Source organism: Chiloscyllium plagiosum, chromosome 27 (assembly GCF_004010195.1).
Source record: "Chiloscyllium plagiosum isolate BGI_BamShark_2017 chromosome 27, ASM401019v2, whole genome shotgun sequence".
Lineage (NCBI taxonomy): Eukaryota > Metazoa > Chordata > Chondrichthyes > Orectolobiformes > Hemiscylliidae > Chiloscyllium > Chiloscyllium plagiosum.
The window spans coordinates 42397472-42410107 of record NC_057736.1 but is presented as its reverse complement, the minus strand read 5'-3'; the positions used below and the strand labels follow the sequence as shown (position 1 = coordinate 42410107).

The 12636-nt window shown below is 43.5% G+C and overlaps 1 protein-coding gene and 1 long non-coding RNA gene across 4 annotated transcripts in view; one reads left to right on the top strand and one right to left on the bottom strand.

Moving 5' to 3' along the window:
• The window catches only part of map7d1a (MAP7 domain containing 1a), a 205093-nt gene that overhangs the window by 36085 nt on the left and 156372 nt on the right, over positions 1–12636 (top strand). The gene's annotated exons all lie outside the window — the stretch shown is intronic.
• LOC122563747 overlaps positions 9542–12636 on the bottom strand; it is a 17092-nt gene continuing 13997 nt past the window's right edge. The window contains exons 2-3 of the long non-coding RNA XR_006315708.1: positions 11822–11878; positions 9542–10825 (exon numbers count right to left, since the gene is read on the bottom strand). This is a non-coding gene — a long non-coding RNA (uncharacterized LOC122563747). The remainder of the gene's footprint in view (positions 10826–11821; positions 11879–12636) is intronic.

Genomic DNA, 12636 nt, shown 5'->3' with positions numbered 1-12636 from the left:
GAAGTGAACCCCAGCTTTTAGCTGTAACAGAGAGGAACAGGAGCATCACATCCAGCTTCATGATCCCAGCAATTGCGACTGAATGTTAAAGCTAAAAAAGATCCTGTTTCTGTAGGAGCTGGACTCCATCTATTCAGTCTGACATAGCATTGTGACACAGACAGACTTCGCACCTATTGTTTAAAAAGCTGAGCTATCTTGAGAATGTAATTTAAAAGAAGTTCTGGGGTTTACACATCAAAGAACAGAAACCTGCATATCCCATTACAAAAGATGTAAGTTTTAATCTAAGATTATTTACTGTATCACATCTCCATCACACTTGACTCCTTTGGCTATAAATTCTGTGAGCATGATCTTAACCTCCACAACCACCTGATGAAGGAGCGACGCTCTGAAAGCTAGTGCTTCCAAAGAAACCTGTTGGACTATAACCTGGTGTTGTGTGATTTTTAACTTTGGCCACCCCAATCCAACACCGGCTCCTCCAAGTCATGTCCACCCATTCAGGCTGCTTCTATTATTATAACTTTCAAAAGACCTCACAAACTGTTTACTTTATTGGCTCTGAGTCATGCAATCGGCTCCTCTCTCTCAACATTTCATTGCAAAAGAAGGATAAAATACAGCTCTTAAGCCCCGAATGAACTAACTTAGTCTCCATCCTATTTCTCAGCTACATGCTGCCTCTTGCAAAACGCAGTATATGTTTCCACATATACACCAATGACACCAATCTGTACCTAATCACTGCCTCTCTAAACACCTCCCCCATTACTAAGTTATTGAATTGCTTCATTGACCTCCAGTACTGGATGTACAGAAGTTTCCTCCAAGTAAACATTAGGAAGAATGAAGTTATTGTTTTTGGGTCCCTAAACCAAACTCTAATCCTGAGCTAACTAAACCTTCCGTCTCCCCAGTAACAGTATGAGATTGAATTAGTCTAATCACAAACTCGGTGTCATAATTGATCTTTTGATGAGCTGCCAATCACATATTTGCACCATCACTCAATATGGTTATTTCTACCTCAATAACATTGATCCTGTCTTACCCCAACTACTGCCGAAACCCTCAATCATGCATTTGTTACATCTGAACTTGACTAATCCAAAACCCTGCTGACTGTTCCTCACATTCTACCTAGCTTTGCCTCGACTTGTATCACGCCACACTTTACGCTGAGCTTATTATTCACAATGACTTCCCCCTGAAATATCTCCACACAGGCCTGTCACCAAGTCACCCTTTATTGACACATATATTGAGCATGAGACTGGCCCAGTGAGCACAGAGCCAGCTTCTACAGTGAGCAAACTCCCTGACACTCCTGTTTAGGTCTGTCAGCCAGGGCTCCCTGATTGGCCCAGATTAACAGCCCCAATCAAGGAACTCATATTCTATGAGGTCCACCTGGCTGACCTCATTCCAATCACTAAACTCCCAGTCAAGAAATGTTTTGATTTTAAAATCCTTATTTAGAAACTCCCTTGTGGCCTTACCCCTCCCTACCTTCTCAAATCCCACAATGCTCCATGATTCCTGTACTCACCTGCTTCAGGCCTCGCGAACATCCCTGGATCTAATTGTTACGACACCAGTTGGCAGTTGTCAAAGCATTAAACTCTAGAATTCCTTTCCTAACCCTCTCCTGGTCTGAACCTCACATTTCAGCCAACCTGCCTCTTTGACCACGTTTTTGGTCATCTGACCTAATAGCTCATCATGTGGCTCAGCGCAATGTTTCACTCTATGAATTTCCAGTGGGATATTTTGGGACTTGCCCCAGTATTAAAAACATGATACGTATATAAATTGTTGTTGTTAGGTGAGTGGAAGTGAGGGAAGTGGCTGAAGTAGCTGTTTTGATTGACAATGAAGTCTCTGGGGTTTTCACGATTGTTGGTGGTGAGTGAAAAGGGGACTGGAGTGGGAAGTGGTGTCACAGGTCGACAGGGTGGTGAAGGAGACATTTAGCACATTTGCTTTCATTGGTCAGAACATTCAGTACAGGAGTTGGGATGTCATGTTGGTGGCTGCGTTCAATTCGGGCCACCCTGCTGAAGGAAGGATGTTAGTATACTGGAAAGGGTGTAAGAAAGATTTACAAGGAAGTTACCGAGACTGGAAGTTTTCTCACTGGACTGTAGGAGACTGAGGGGTGACCTTATAGCAGTTTATAAAATCATAAAAGATATACATAAGGTGAAAAGCCAAGGTCTTTTTCCCAGAGTAGGGGAGTCCAAAACTAGAGGGCATAGGTTTAAGGTGAGAGGGGAAAGATTTAAATGGAACTTAAGGGGCAACCTTTTTACACAGAGGGTGGTGCGTGTATGGAACAAGCTGCCAGAGAAAGTGGTGGAGGCTGGTACAATTACAGCATTAAAAAGACATTTGAACAGATGCATGAATAGGAAAGGTTTAGAGGGATATGTTCCAAACATGGGCAAATGGGTCTAGTTCAGTTCAGGAAAGCTGGTCAGCATGGATGAGTTGGGCCGAAGGATCTGTTTCCCTGTTGTGTCCCAATGACTCTACAAGAAATCAGGGGCTGTGTCTTTGTCTCTTGCTCTCTCTCTGCATTCCTGGGTAATCCTGGGCACTGTGAGCAGTGCTTTAAGAAGAAGAGAATATAGACGCACAAAGAGATGGTTGCAATTTATGAAGTAGAGGCAGTGAGTCACACTGAGGCTGCGTAAACACTGCCACCGGAACCATTCTTTTGATGGCGTCCATCAGAAGATTACAATTGACATGCTCAATGGAGCATGAGGCCTTGTATAAAGCAGCTGGGGGAGGGGTGAGGAGGCTGCTCTGCTTCTGATTGTCACGGGAATGAAAGGATTGTTTGTGCTACAGTCGCTGAAAAGCCCCATGACGGGTCCCGAAAGGCAGCACAGACAATAGCTTCTGATTCATCGAGATGCTGTGAGTGGCTAATCCCTTCACCGGTGCTTTCCTCTCTCTCTCTCTCTCTCTCTCTCTCTAAATGACCATCATAACACATACAACCTGGACCAGAGACATTGGGCCTTGTGTGCAAGGTGAAGAAGGCCTTGCTCACTGAGAGGGAGAATTTCAGCCAATGTCACAATGTGTGATAATCCAGGGACAGCAGCTGCCACTCTCTCCCTATTCGTCTGAGGCACAGGACATTGCTCAGATGCCAGGAGCACATCGAACCACAACTTGAAAGAACTCCACTGAGACCGGTATCCCATCACCAAGTCACCCTTTATTTACCACCTAGACTGTCTTTGTCACTGATCCAGCTCCTTGAGAGCTACCTGTCAGTGTGAACAGGATGTCAGACACTCCTGTTCTTAACTGTCAGCCAGGGCTCTCGAGTTGGACCAGGTTAACAGCCCCAATCGGGGAACTCATGTTTCTCTGAGGTCCACCTGGCCGACTTCGTTACAATCACCATACAACCCACCCAAAGCATTAATTAGCCTTGGGCCTCTGAACAGTCAATTGAAATTTATACCCAAAATAGACTGCAGTAACAGCAGCACACAAGTGTTACAATGCGCTGTTAACCCCTCCCTCTTCTGTGTTAGATGCCATTCGTTTGCCTTTTATATGATTATTTTCTTGCTGCATTTTGGATCCACCTTTACCCAGTTAAAGGGATATACAGGAGGCTGCCCTTCTCTCAGCTTCCCCATATGCCACAGCAACAGATGGAATCTGGTCCCATTTTTCTTGCACTTTTCCTGAGCTCAGGGCATTGTCGTGATTGAGCATCACAGAATCCCTACAGTGTGGAAACAGGCCCTTGGGCCCAACAAGTCCACACTGACCCTCCAAACAGTAACCCACCCAGACCCCTCCCCTATTACTCTACATTTACCCCTGACTAATGCACCTAACCTACACATCCTTGAACACTACAGACAATTTAGCATGGCCAATTCACCTGACCTGCACATCTTTGGACTGTGGGAGGAAACCGGAGCACCTGGAGGAAACCCACACAGACACAGGGAGAATGTGCAAACTTCACACAGACAGTCGCCCGAGGCGGGAATCGAACCTGGGTTCGCGGCTCTGTGAGGCAGCAGTGCTAACCACTGAGCTACCGTGCCACCCTAACAGCATGTGAAGTACAGTAAAGTCCAGTGTTATGGACCAGACCAGACCCTCTCAAAATATTTTAAGGAGGTAGCCCAGAATTTAAGTTTTTCTTATTTTAAAGGCAAATATGAGGTGCTGTGTTCCAGATGCAATGTGACTGGTCAGACTACTCAATGTTAAGCAGTACACAATTTATTTAAACATTGTAGTTAAAATACAAACAACAGAGAAAGGGATTTGGAGAGAACTCAAAAGGTATGTACCAACTGCCTGTCTGAAGCAGACATTCTGGAACCACTGAGGCAACACCTCCCTGCAAAAGAAACAGCACAGAATACATTGCTCTTAAAGGCATAGTACCACGACAGCAGCCATTTTGTGTGTCCACCTTTAGCAAATTTGCTTGCTAAGGTTCAATAAAGGTCTAAAAAAAAATTAATTTACAAGATGAGGGAATCACTGGCTAGGCCAGCATTTATTGCCCATTCCTAAATGCCCAGAGGGCAATTAAGAGTCAATCACATTGCCGTGGGCCTGGAGTCACATGTTGAGCAGATCAGGTAAAGGACATTAATGGACGTGATAGATTTTACCAACCTTTGACAATGGCTTCCTGATTGACATTGGACTCTGACTTCCAGACTTTTATTGAATTCAAATTCCACCATCTGCCGTGGCAGGATTCAAGCCCAGGTCCCTCGAACATTATCTAGGTTGCTGGATTAACAGTCCAGTGATAATACTGTTAGGCCACCACCTCCCTTAATGCATGTCTGCAGTTTTAAAGAAAATTAAAATAAATCTGCTTTCCTGGAGTAGTAAGTGTAGACTGTGCATTTTTGGAAATCACTATTTGTAAGGTTTTCAGAACTAAGTTAAAAATCACACAACACCAGGTTACAGTCCAACAGGTTTATTTGGAAGCACTAGCTTTCAGAGCGCTGATCCTTCATCAGGTAGTTGTGGAGTAATCCTTGTGGAGCTAGCTGAATGAAGACAGAGAGTTGGGGTAAAGGAAGTATTTTCAGGATGGTGATTTGTAGTCAGGGATCAGTGCTGGGACCACAATTATTTACAGTATTTATTAATGACTCGGATGAGGAAAGTGACTGCACTATCGCCAAGTTAACAGATGACACAAAAATAGATGGGAAGGCAAGTGGTGCGGATGACATTAAAGCGTCTGCAGAGGGTATAAACAGGCTAACTGAGAGAGGATTAACTTGGTAGATGGAATATAATGTGGGAAAATGTGAAATGATGCACTTTGCCAGGAAGAATACAGGAACTGAATATTATTTAAATGGAGAAATCTATGGAACAGAGGGATTTGGGAGTCTTCATCCATAAATCACAAAAAGCTAGCATCCAAGGTCAAGGGCTTATGCCTGAAACGTCGATTCTCCTGCTCCTTTCCAGCACCACACTCTCGACTCTGATCTCCAGCATCTGCAGTCCTCACTTTCTCCTAGCACCTAAGGTCAGCAAGTAATAGAGAAGGCACATCGAATGTTGGCCTTTATTTCAATGGGAATGGATTACAAAAGAAGGGAAGTTTTACTAAAACTCTACAAGACACTGGTCAGACCACAGCTGGAATACAATAGTCCTCCCATACCTGTGGGGGGTACGTTCCAAGACCTACCGCAGATAGGACCGAACCCATTCATTTCAATGGGGAATTTACCTTCCCAGCAGCCTACTGGTCCCTAGTTCCAGAAGGTTCCCTGTAATATGTTCAGGCCACAGTAAACCGCGGGTAACTGAAACCTCGGAAAACAATTCCGCGGAAATGGAGATCGCCCTGTACTGTGAACAGTTTGGGCTCCTTATCTAAGGACAGGTATTCTGGCATTGCAGACAGTTCAGAGAATGTTCACTTGGCTGATACTGGGTACGGAGGGACTGTCTTATCAGAGAGATTGAGTAGATAGGTTCTGTTTCATTGGAATGCATTAGAATATGAGGGACTTTATTAAGGTTCTTACAGAACCTGGCAGGATGGATGCAAAGAGATTGTTTTCCTTTGTGTGAGACTCAAGGAGCAGAGGGAATAATTTCACTTGAAGAGTGAGATGAGAAGGACTTTGCTCTCTCAGAGGGTAGTGAATCTGTGGCATTCTTTATTGCAGAGGGCTGTTGTGGCTGGGTCATTAAATATATTCAAGACTGAGATTTTCAATCAGTAAAGGATTCAAGGGTTGTAGGGTAAAGGCAGGAAAACTGAGTTGAAGATGATCAGATCAGCCATTGAATGGTGGAGCAGACTTGATGGGCTGAATGGCCTACACTTTCTCCAACAATGTATGGTCTTATGGTGAACAATGGAACCTGACTGCAGTTGTTGAAAAGGAGCTTGTGTTGTAATGTCAGAAATGCAGCAGTCAATCTGTACATAAAGAGCCCGAGACAGTTGTTGTGTGAATAGGTGCTGTGCTGGAATTGTTTATATCTGTCCTAGAGGGGAACATCTCATCCAAAAATCAGCACCACTGATATGACCACACTCTCTCTGTGCTGTAATGGAATGTCAGCCCATGTTTCCCCAGAACCAAATGCCAATAGCCAAAGTTCCTGGTACTGGAGATCTCGTCCTGGTCAATAAATAGAGGAGGCAGGGGGTTAATGTGGAAATAGTAATTGATTGATGTTGAGATAAGGTTTCACTGATCTGCCTGTAGAAAGTATACAGCCCTGAGGTGTGCTATTCTTCCGCAGTGAGCTCTCAATGCTCTACAATGTCAGTCTCTGACATTCCATAGTCAGGAGTGGGAATTGACACTAGCCTTTATCCATAAAGGGAACTGAGGTTGGAATAATCTTGAACTGGGATTTAAATCTGGGCCAATATGGGAATCTACTGAATCGATCAGCTGAGCTCCTGGGCCACTGGATAGGAACCCATGATGTTACCAGTAGATTTCCCAGGTGACCAGACTGGAATCTTGCACTGTACCATTGGAGATACCAGACCCTCGAACATGGAAGGCATTACTACTCTTGCAGTGGCTATCCCTCAGAATGGAAAGCCTGTTCTAATCTGTCCCAGCAAATTGACCTGCTGAATAGGAGACCAACAATGTCCTAGAGCCACTGCTGCTCTGTTAGAATTGGAGTCCAAAACTCCTTTGAATGAACGTTTAGAATCATAGAGTCACGCAGCACGGAAACAGACCCTTCGGTCCAACCAGTCTGGGACTATAATCCCAAATTAAACCCATTTCACCTGCCTGCTGAAACCGTTCCTATTTATGTACTTACCCCAATATCTTTTAAACTTTCTAATTACACTAAATCTACTATTTCCTCAGGAAGTTCATTCCATACGTGAACCACCCTCTGGGTAAACGTTTTGCCCCCATGTCTTTTTTTAAATCTCTCTCCTCTAACTTTAAAAATGTACCCCCGAGTCTTGAAATCCTCCATCCTTGGGAAAAGACAACCACTGTTAACTCTATCCATACCCCTTATTATTTTATCAACTTCAATAAGATCGCCTCTCAACCTTCCACACTCCAATGAAAAAAAATCCCAGCCCATTCAGCCTTTCTTTATAACTCACACCTTCCATACCTGGCAGCATCCTGGTAAATCTTTTCCGATCCCTCTGAAGCTGAATGGTTTCTTCAGATAGGAGCACTGCTTTCATTAGGAGCAGTCCCTCAGGGCCTGGACTTCTACAGTTGACATTTGGCACTGTTAAAGATAAGAAAGTGAAAGGGCTTCCATTTATAAAACACTCATTGTCACGTCCAGAAAGAGTGCTGCAGCCAAGAAAGTATTTTTGAAATGTAGATGTTGTTGTAATGCTGGAAAATGTGGTAACAAAGTCCCATAATGAGAAGATCATCTGTTTTCAATGAGGATGTTTGAAGGATAACTATTTTCCAGGACTCTACATGAACTCCCTGGTTCTTCAAGTAGTTAAGATACTTTACATGCAACTGCAAGGCCGGGTAGGGCATTTTTTTAAATGTTTCCTCTGAAAGATGGCACCTCTGGCATTTAGCACTCCCGCAGTATCATTGCTTGATGTAACACTGATGAAAAATGTTCGGACTGAAAGCCAAGATGGTGCAGGTTGAACCAAGTGTAACATGTTGAATGCAATTCACATAGCATGAGTAAATGTAGAAGAGATATGAAGATGTTGTGCTATTTCCAGAAATTCTCATCAGCTTCTGAAGCACCAGGCCCGTTAAGGGGTTCAGGTCTTTGAGTGGGCTTTAAACTCACAGTCACATAAGAGGTTGTCACAGAATTGACACTGCCATTTGCACTTCCTGATAAGCCAAGTGACCAACACATACAGCACCTCCCCCAGGATTTCCATTGGTCTCAATTTTCATCACATGAAAAGATTTCTCTGCTTATCTGTGCCTCCCGCAGATGGCAGGGAGAGTTGTGGGGGTTGATATGTACCCAGGACCCATGGACTTGTTTGTGCCGGTCAGAAACAGAGAATGTGTCGACTATTACTGGACTGCAGAGCTGCAGCCACACAAGAGCACCACTAATCCCACCCTCCACCGCAGAGTCTGGGAAAGGACATCAGAACTCAAGAGAATCAATTGCCTGTCTTCAGAATTTATCACAGACCTGAGACATGTGGCACAGGGCAGCTTTCAGCCAATGGGTAGCAGAGGCCTAGGGTGTGCAGGAAGGTAGCAGCATCTACAAAGGCATGAGGTACCCTCCCAGTGCTACAGTTTTGCAGAAGGTTTTGGTTTAGAAAGGGATCATGTCTTGGTGGGTTGAAAAGCTTGTTCCTGTGCTGTATTGTTCTTTTTCACTTTTTCTTTGCAATGATGTATGTATTCATCTCTTTGTAATGATGTTGAGAAATCAGGTTTAATTCTCATTAATTGACCTGGTGAACATGAGTTGTGTTCTTTCGTAGGACAATTTCCAGCACCTCTAACACCAGAAAACCGCACCCACTTTAAACCCAAAGCACAATTACAGTACCTTATTATAGGGATCATTTACAGTGCCTCTCTATTACAGAACCTCTTTTAGACACTGTTCCTTGTATCGGTGGTTTGTACTGAGAGGGTAGATTTGTTACATGAAGTAATAGTGAAATGAACATATTGGAGTTTCCCAAAGTATTTTACAACTAATAATTTGTTCTTTGAGGTGTTATCGCTGCAGTAATAGAGGAAACATCGACCATATTCAATGCAGCTGATTGCAGAGATCATGCTCACGGTCCACTAAGCATTTTCATATCTGGTTGAATTGCCAGTTAAGTACTGTTAACTGTTCAACTGAAGAGCAATGTGACCCAATGATACAACTTATCACTGTCTCCAGGGTTACAATGAAATAGTGACTGACCAGTGGGATTACATGTGGTTGCCAGCCATCATTTGTGCTGCAATTGTTTCATTGTCTTTCAGAATGCTGAGTCCCTCAATGAAACATTGAAATAACTACAGACAAACCAGAACATGTTAATTTCTGCTTTATTAGAACAGTCACTACTATACTCTCTGCTGGTTCTTCTGACAGCTCCATCTACTGGCATTGGTCTGTATGGCAGCTACAAGTGAACACAGCATACAGGTCGCTGATTAATTATAATACAACACTATATTCCTCGAGGAGAAAGTGAGGTCTGCAGATGCTGGAGATCAAAGTTGAAACTTTATTGCTGGAACAGCACATCCTGCCTGACCTGCTGTGCTGTTCCAGCAATAAAGTTTCAACTATATTCCTCCCCTTCTTTGTAAACGAGGGATATAATATGTTCCAATAATTTATCAGCAAAGCATGAATGGTAAATTTAGGCATAATTTGACCATTCTAATTTTTGCATATGCTAACTCTTGTACAATGTATCTGGTTATACACAATTGGATGAAAGATTTGTTCATCACCTTAAAGAGTGCACCATCACATTGTCACTTAGTTATGGTCAACATTTTCTCTCAAGAATGGGATTTTGTTGAACATCAGGTGTGATGTTATTTTACTCAAGTTCTTCATCTAAGGTGTAATTATCTTCATTTGTGATGCCAGTATTAGAATCAGATCAAATCTTTATGATTGGTATTTTCAGTGCTTTAAAGAATGATGTGTTGTAATGATTTGTGAGCCCTGACTGGCAATGATGATTGAAAAGAGGTGTCACATTGTGAAGAAATTAAAGCAGCTTTCATTTCAATGCCTTGCTGTCAGCTGTAGCTGTATGTATTACTTTTATCGAATATCATTCTCTTGACTTCTCTATGAGCTCTTTGCCAATAAGATGTGATTTAATTTGACGAGTGAAATCCAAATGGTTCATAAAGTGTACTGAACTAGTTGCTGAACGGGGGCCCATTGTCACTCCTCACTGTTTGAGGGTCTCCACACTAAACAAACATCTGGTCAAACTTTGCGCTGATGGCTTTCATTGAAGTAAATGTACCGATTTGTACAACTGGTAATCTTCATCAGTGCTCAGTGACAACCACCCTCTATCAAAGTAACAAGAACAACGATTAATGGTCTGCCAGATTTTTCAGACGTCACTTGGCAATGGTAAACATTGATTGATTTTGTTCAAACGTCAACTCTGTTTCTCTCTCTGCAGATGGTGCCAGACCTGCTGAGTTTCTCCAGTATTTTCTCCTTTTTATTACTGATGAATTTTCGCTGTACCATGGTGGACAATTCCTGGCAATTATACCGTTTCCTTGAAGCAGTGTTTGGCTTTGACCTTTCAGTGCTATGTCGAGAACACTTTCCCTCGTTGATTCTGGAAAATATAATTGTGTAAAGCCAAATCAGAAGTGGCTGTGAGGTGATGAGCTCAGTTTGAACATCATGAAGACACTGTGACATGGTTCCACATACGGGGGAGGGGCACCAGGTAAATTCGCCCCTGGGAATCCTCAAAGTGCCTAGGGGACTTCAATCAGAAGGGCAACCAATCAGAAAAAAGTCACCCCCAGAAGTTGAAATGACACCAATTCTGAGGAGGTGCTCCTCCAATCACAGCCTGGTTTGCTCTTGTATTTGTTGCTGATAGGCTCATAAAGCTGGAGTGAAGCAGCCTGTGATTTGAGCAGCATAGAGGAGGCTGGGTGGTAGATGAAATAACCAACAGAGGCTAGGATCCCATCATCAAGTCACCCTTTACTTACACGTGCGCAGTACTTGACACTGAGCCAGCTCCCTCAGAGCCAGCTCTCAGAGAGAACAGAACCCCTGACACTTCTGTTGTGTATCTGTCAGCCAGGGCTCCCTGATTGGACCAGACTGACATTCCGAATCAGGGAAGAGAGTCCAATAAGACAGAGGTAGTGAGGCTGAGGGAAGAGAGTCCAACAAGACAGAGGTAGTGAGGCTGAGGGAAGAGAGTCCAACAAGACAGAGATAGTGAGGCTGAGGGAAGAGAGTCTAACAAGACAGAGATAGTGAGGCTGAGGGAAGAGAGTCCAACAAGACAGAGGTAGCTAGGCTGCTGGGTCAGGGTGGAGCAACAAGGCTGCTGGGTCAGAGGGAATAAATCCAGGAGTCTGGGAGGAAGAGCAATGTCACAAGGGAGAGCGGAGGGAGGGACTGAAACAGAGAATGACAGATTGCAAAAGGGGAGAGAGCCTGCAAAGAAGTACAGGTAGTGACAAAAAGAGAAAGGGGCTGCTGCCAGTGGAGGTGGAAATGAAACGTGAGTGAGGAGCTGCTCAGGGGGGAGAGCAGTGATCAATCTTTCAACAGTGTGATACCCACCTGGGAACTAGGTCATGCATACCTTGTAGATGAACGTGGAATTTCTCGCTTATAACTGTGAAACTCAGAAGGTACGATGCTGAAAAAAATAAAATATACGATATTGGAATGAACAAGGTATAAATTGGGCAATTCAATACTGAAAATTTTATTTCATAAAGATTTGCATTCATATACTATCACATCAGAAAGCTCCTCAGGCAATGTAAATTAGTTAAGTTGCAGTGACTGTGTTAGATAGAAAGATGCAAGTATTTAGCAGTGACCTTATCAGTTTAAAGGTGCGTTTCTGACTTTTTTTATAAGCAAGTGCATGAGCTATGTTTTAAAAGATTTGTTGCTAACTCATGTTTATTGTCTTGTATTAATTTAAATACTACTGTGGTGTCCAGGTAAACAGTGCTTTCTTTGGGTGCAATGACTGTAAGTTTAATGGAATGGCAATGATTATTGAGGATATTGTTGAATGTTAATCCTGCTAACCTGTGCAGCTCAACTATCTAATACATCAACACAAATACATCATGTTACAGGATGAATGCATCAACTTATAAAGGGGTTAATGAGAACGCAATGCCTTAAAACCAAAAGCTGGTCGTAGGGAATATTCAGGAGGACAGCTCTGAATGTTTATTTTGATCCATGCCTGACAGTGGCTTCATTTACAGAGGCTTTTCCCATTACCTCTGCTCAGTTTTCTGATTCCATAGCTGTCATCCAGAGATTTAGCAAGACCTGCACATTCCCTCTCCCTCCCCTCATGCGCACCAGCCCCCTCCCTCTCCCCCCACACTCTGCCTCTCCGTCCCCCTCCCCGTGCCCACCCTGCGCCCTCCC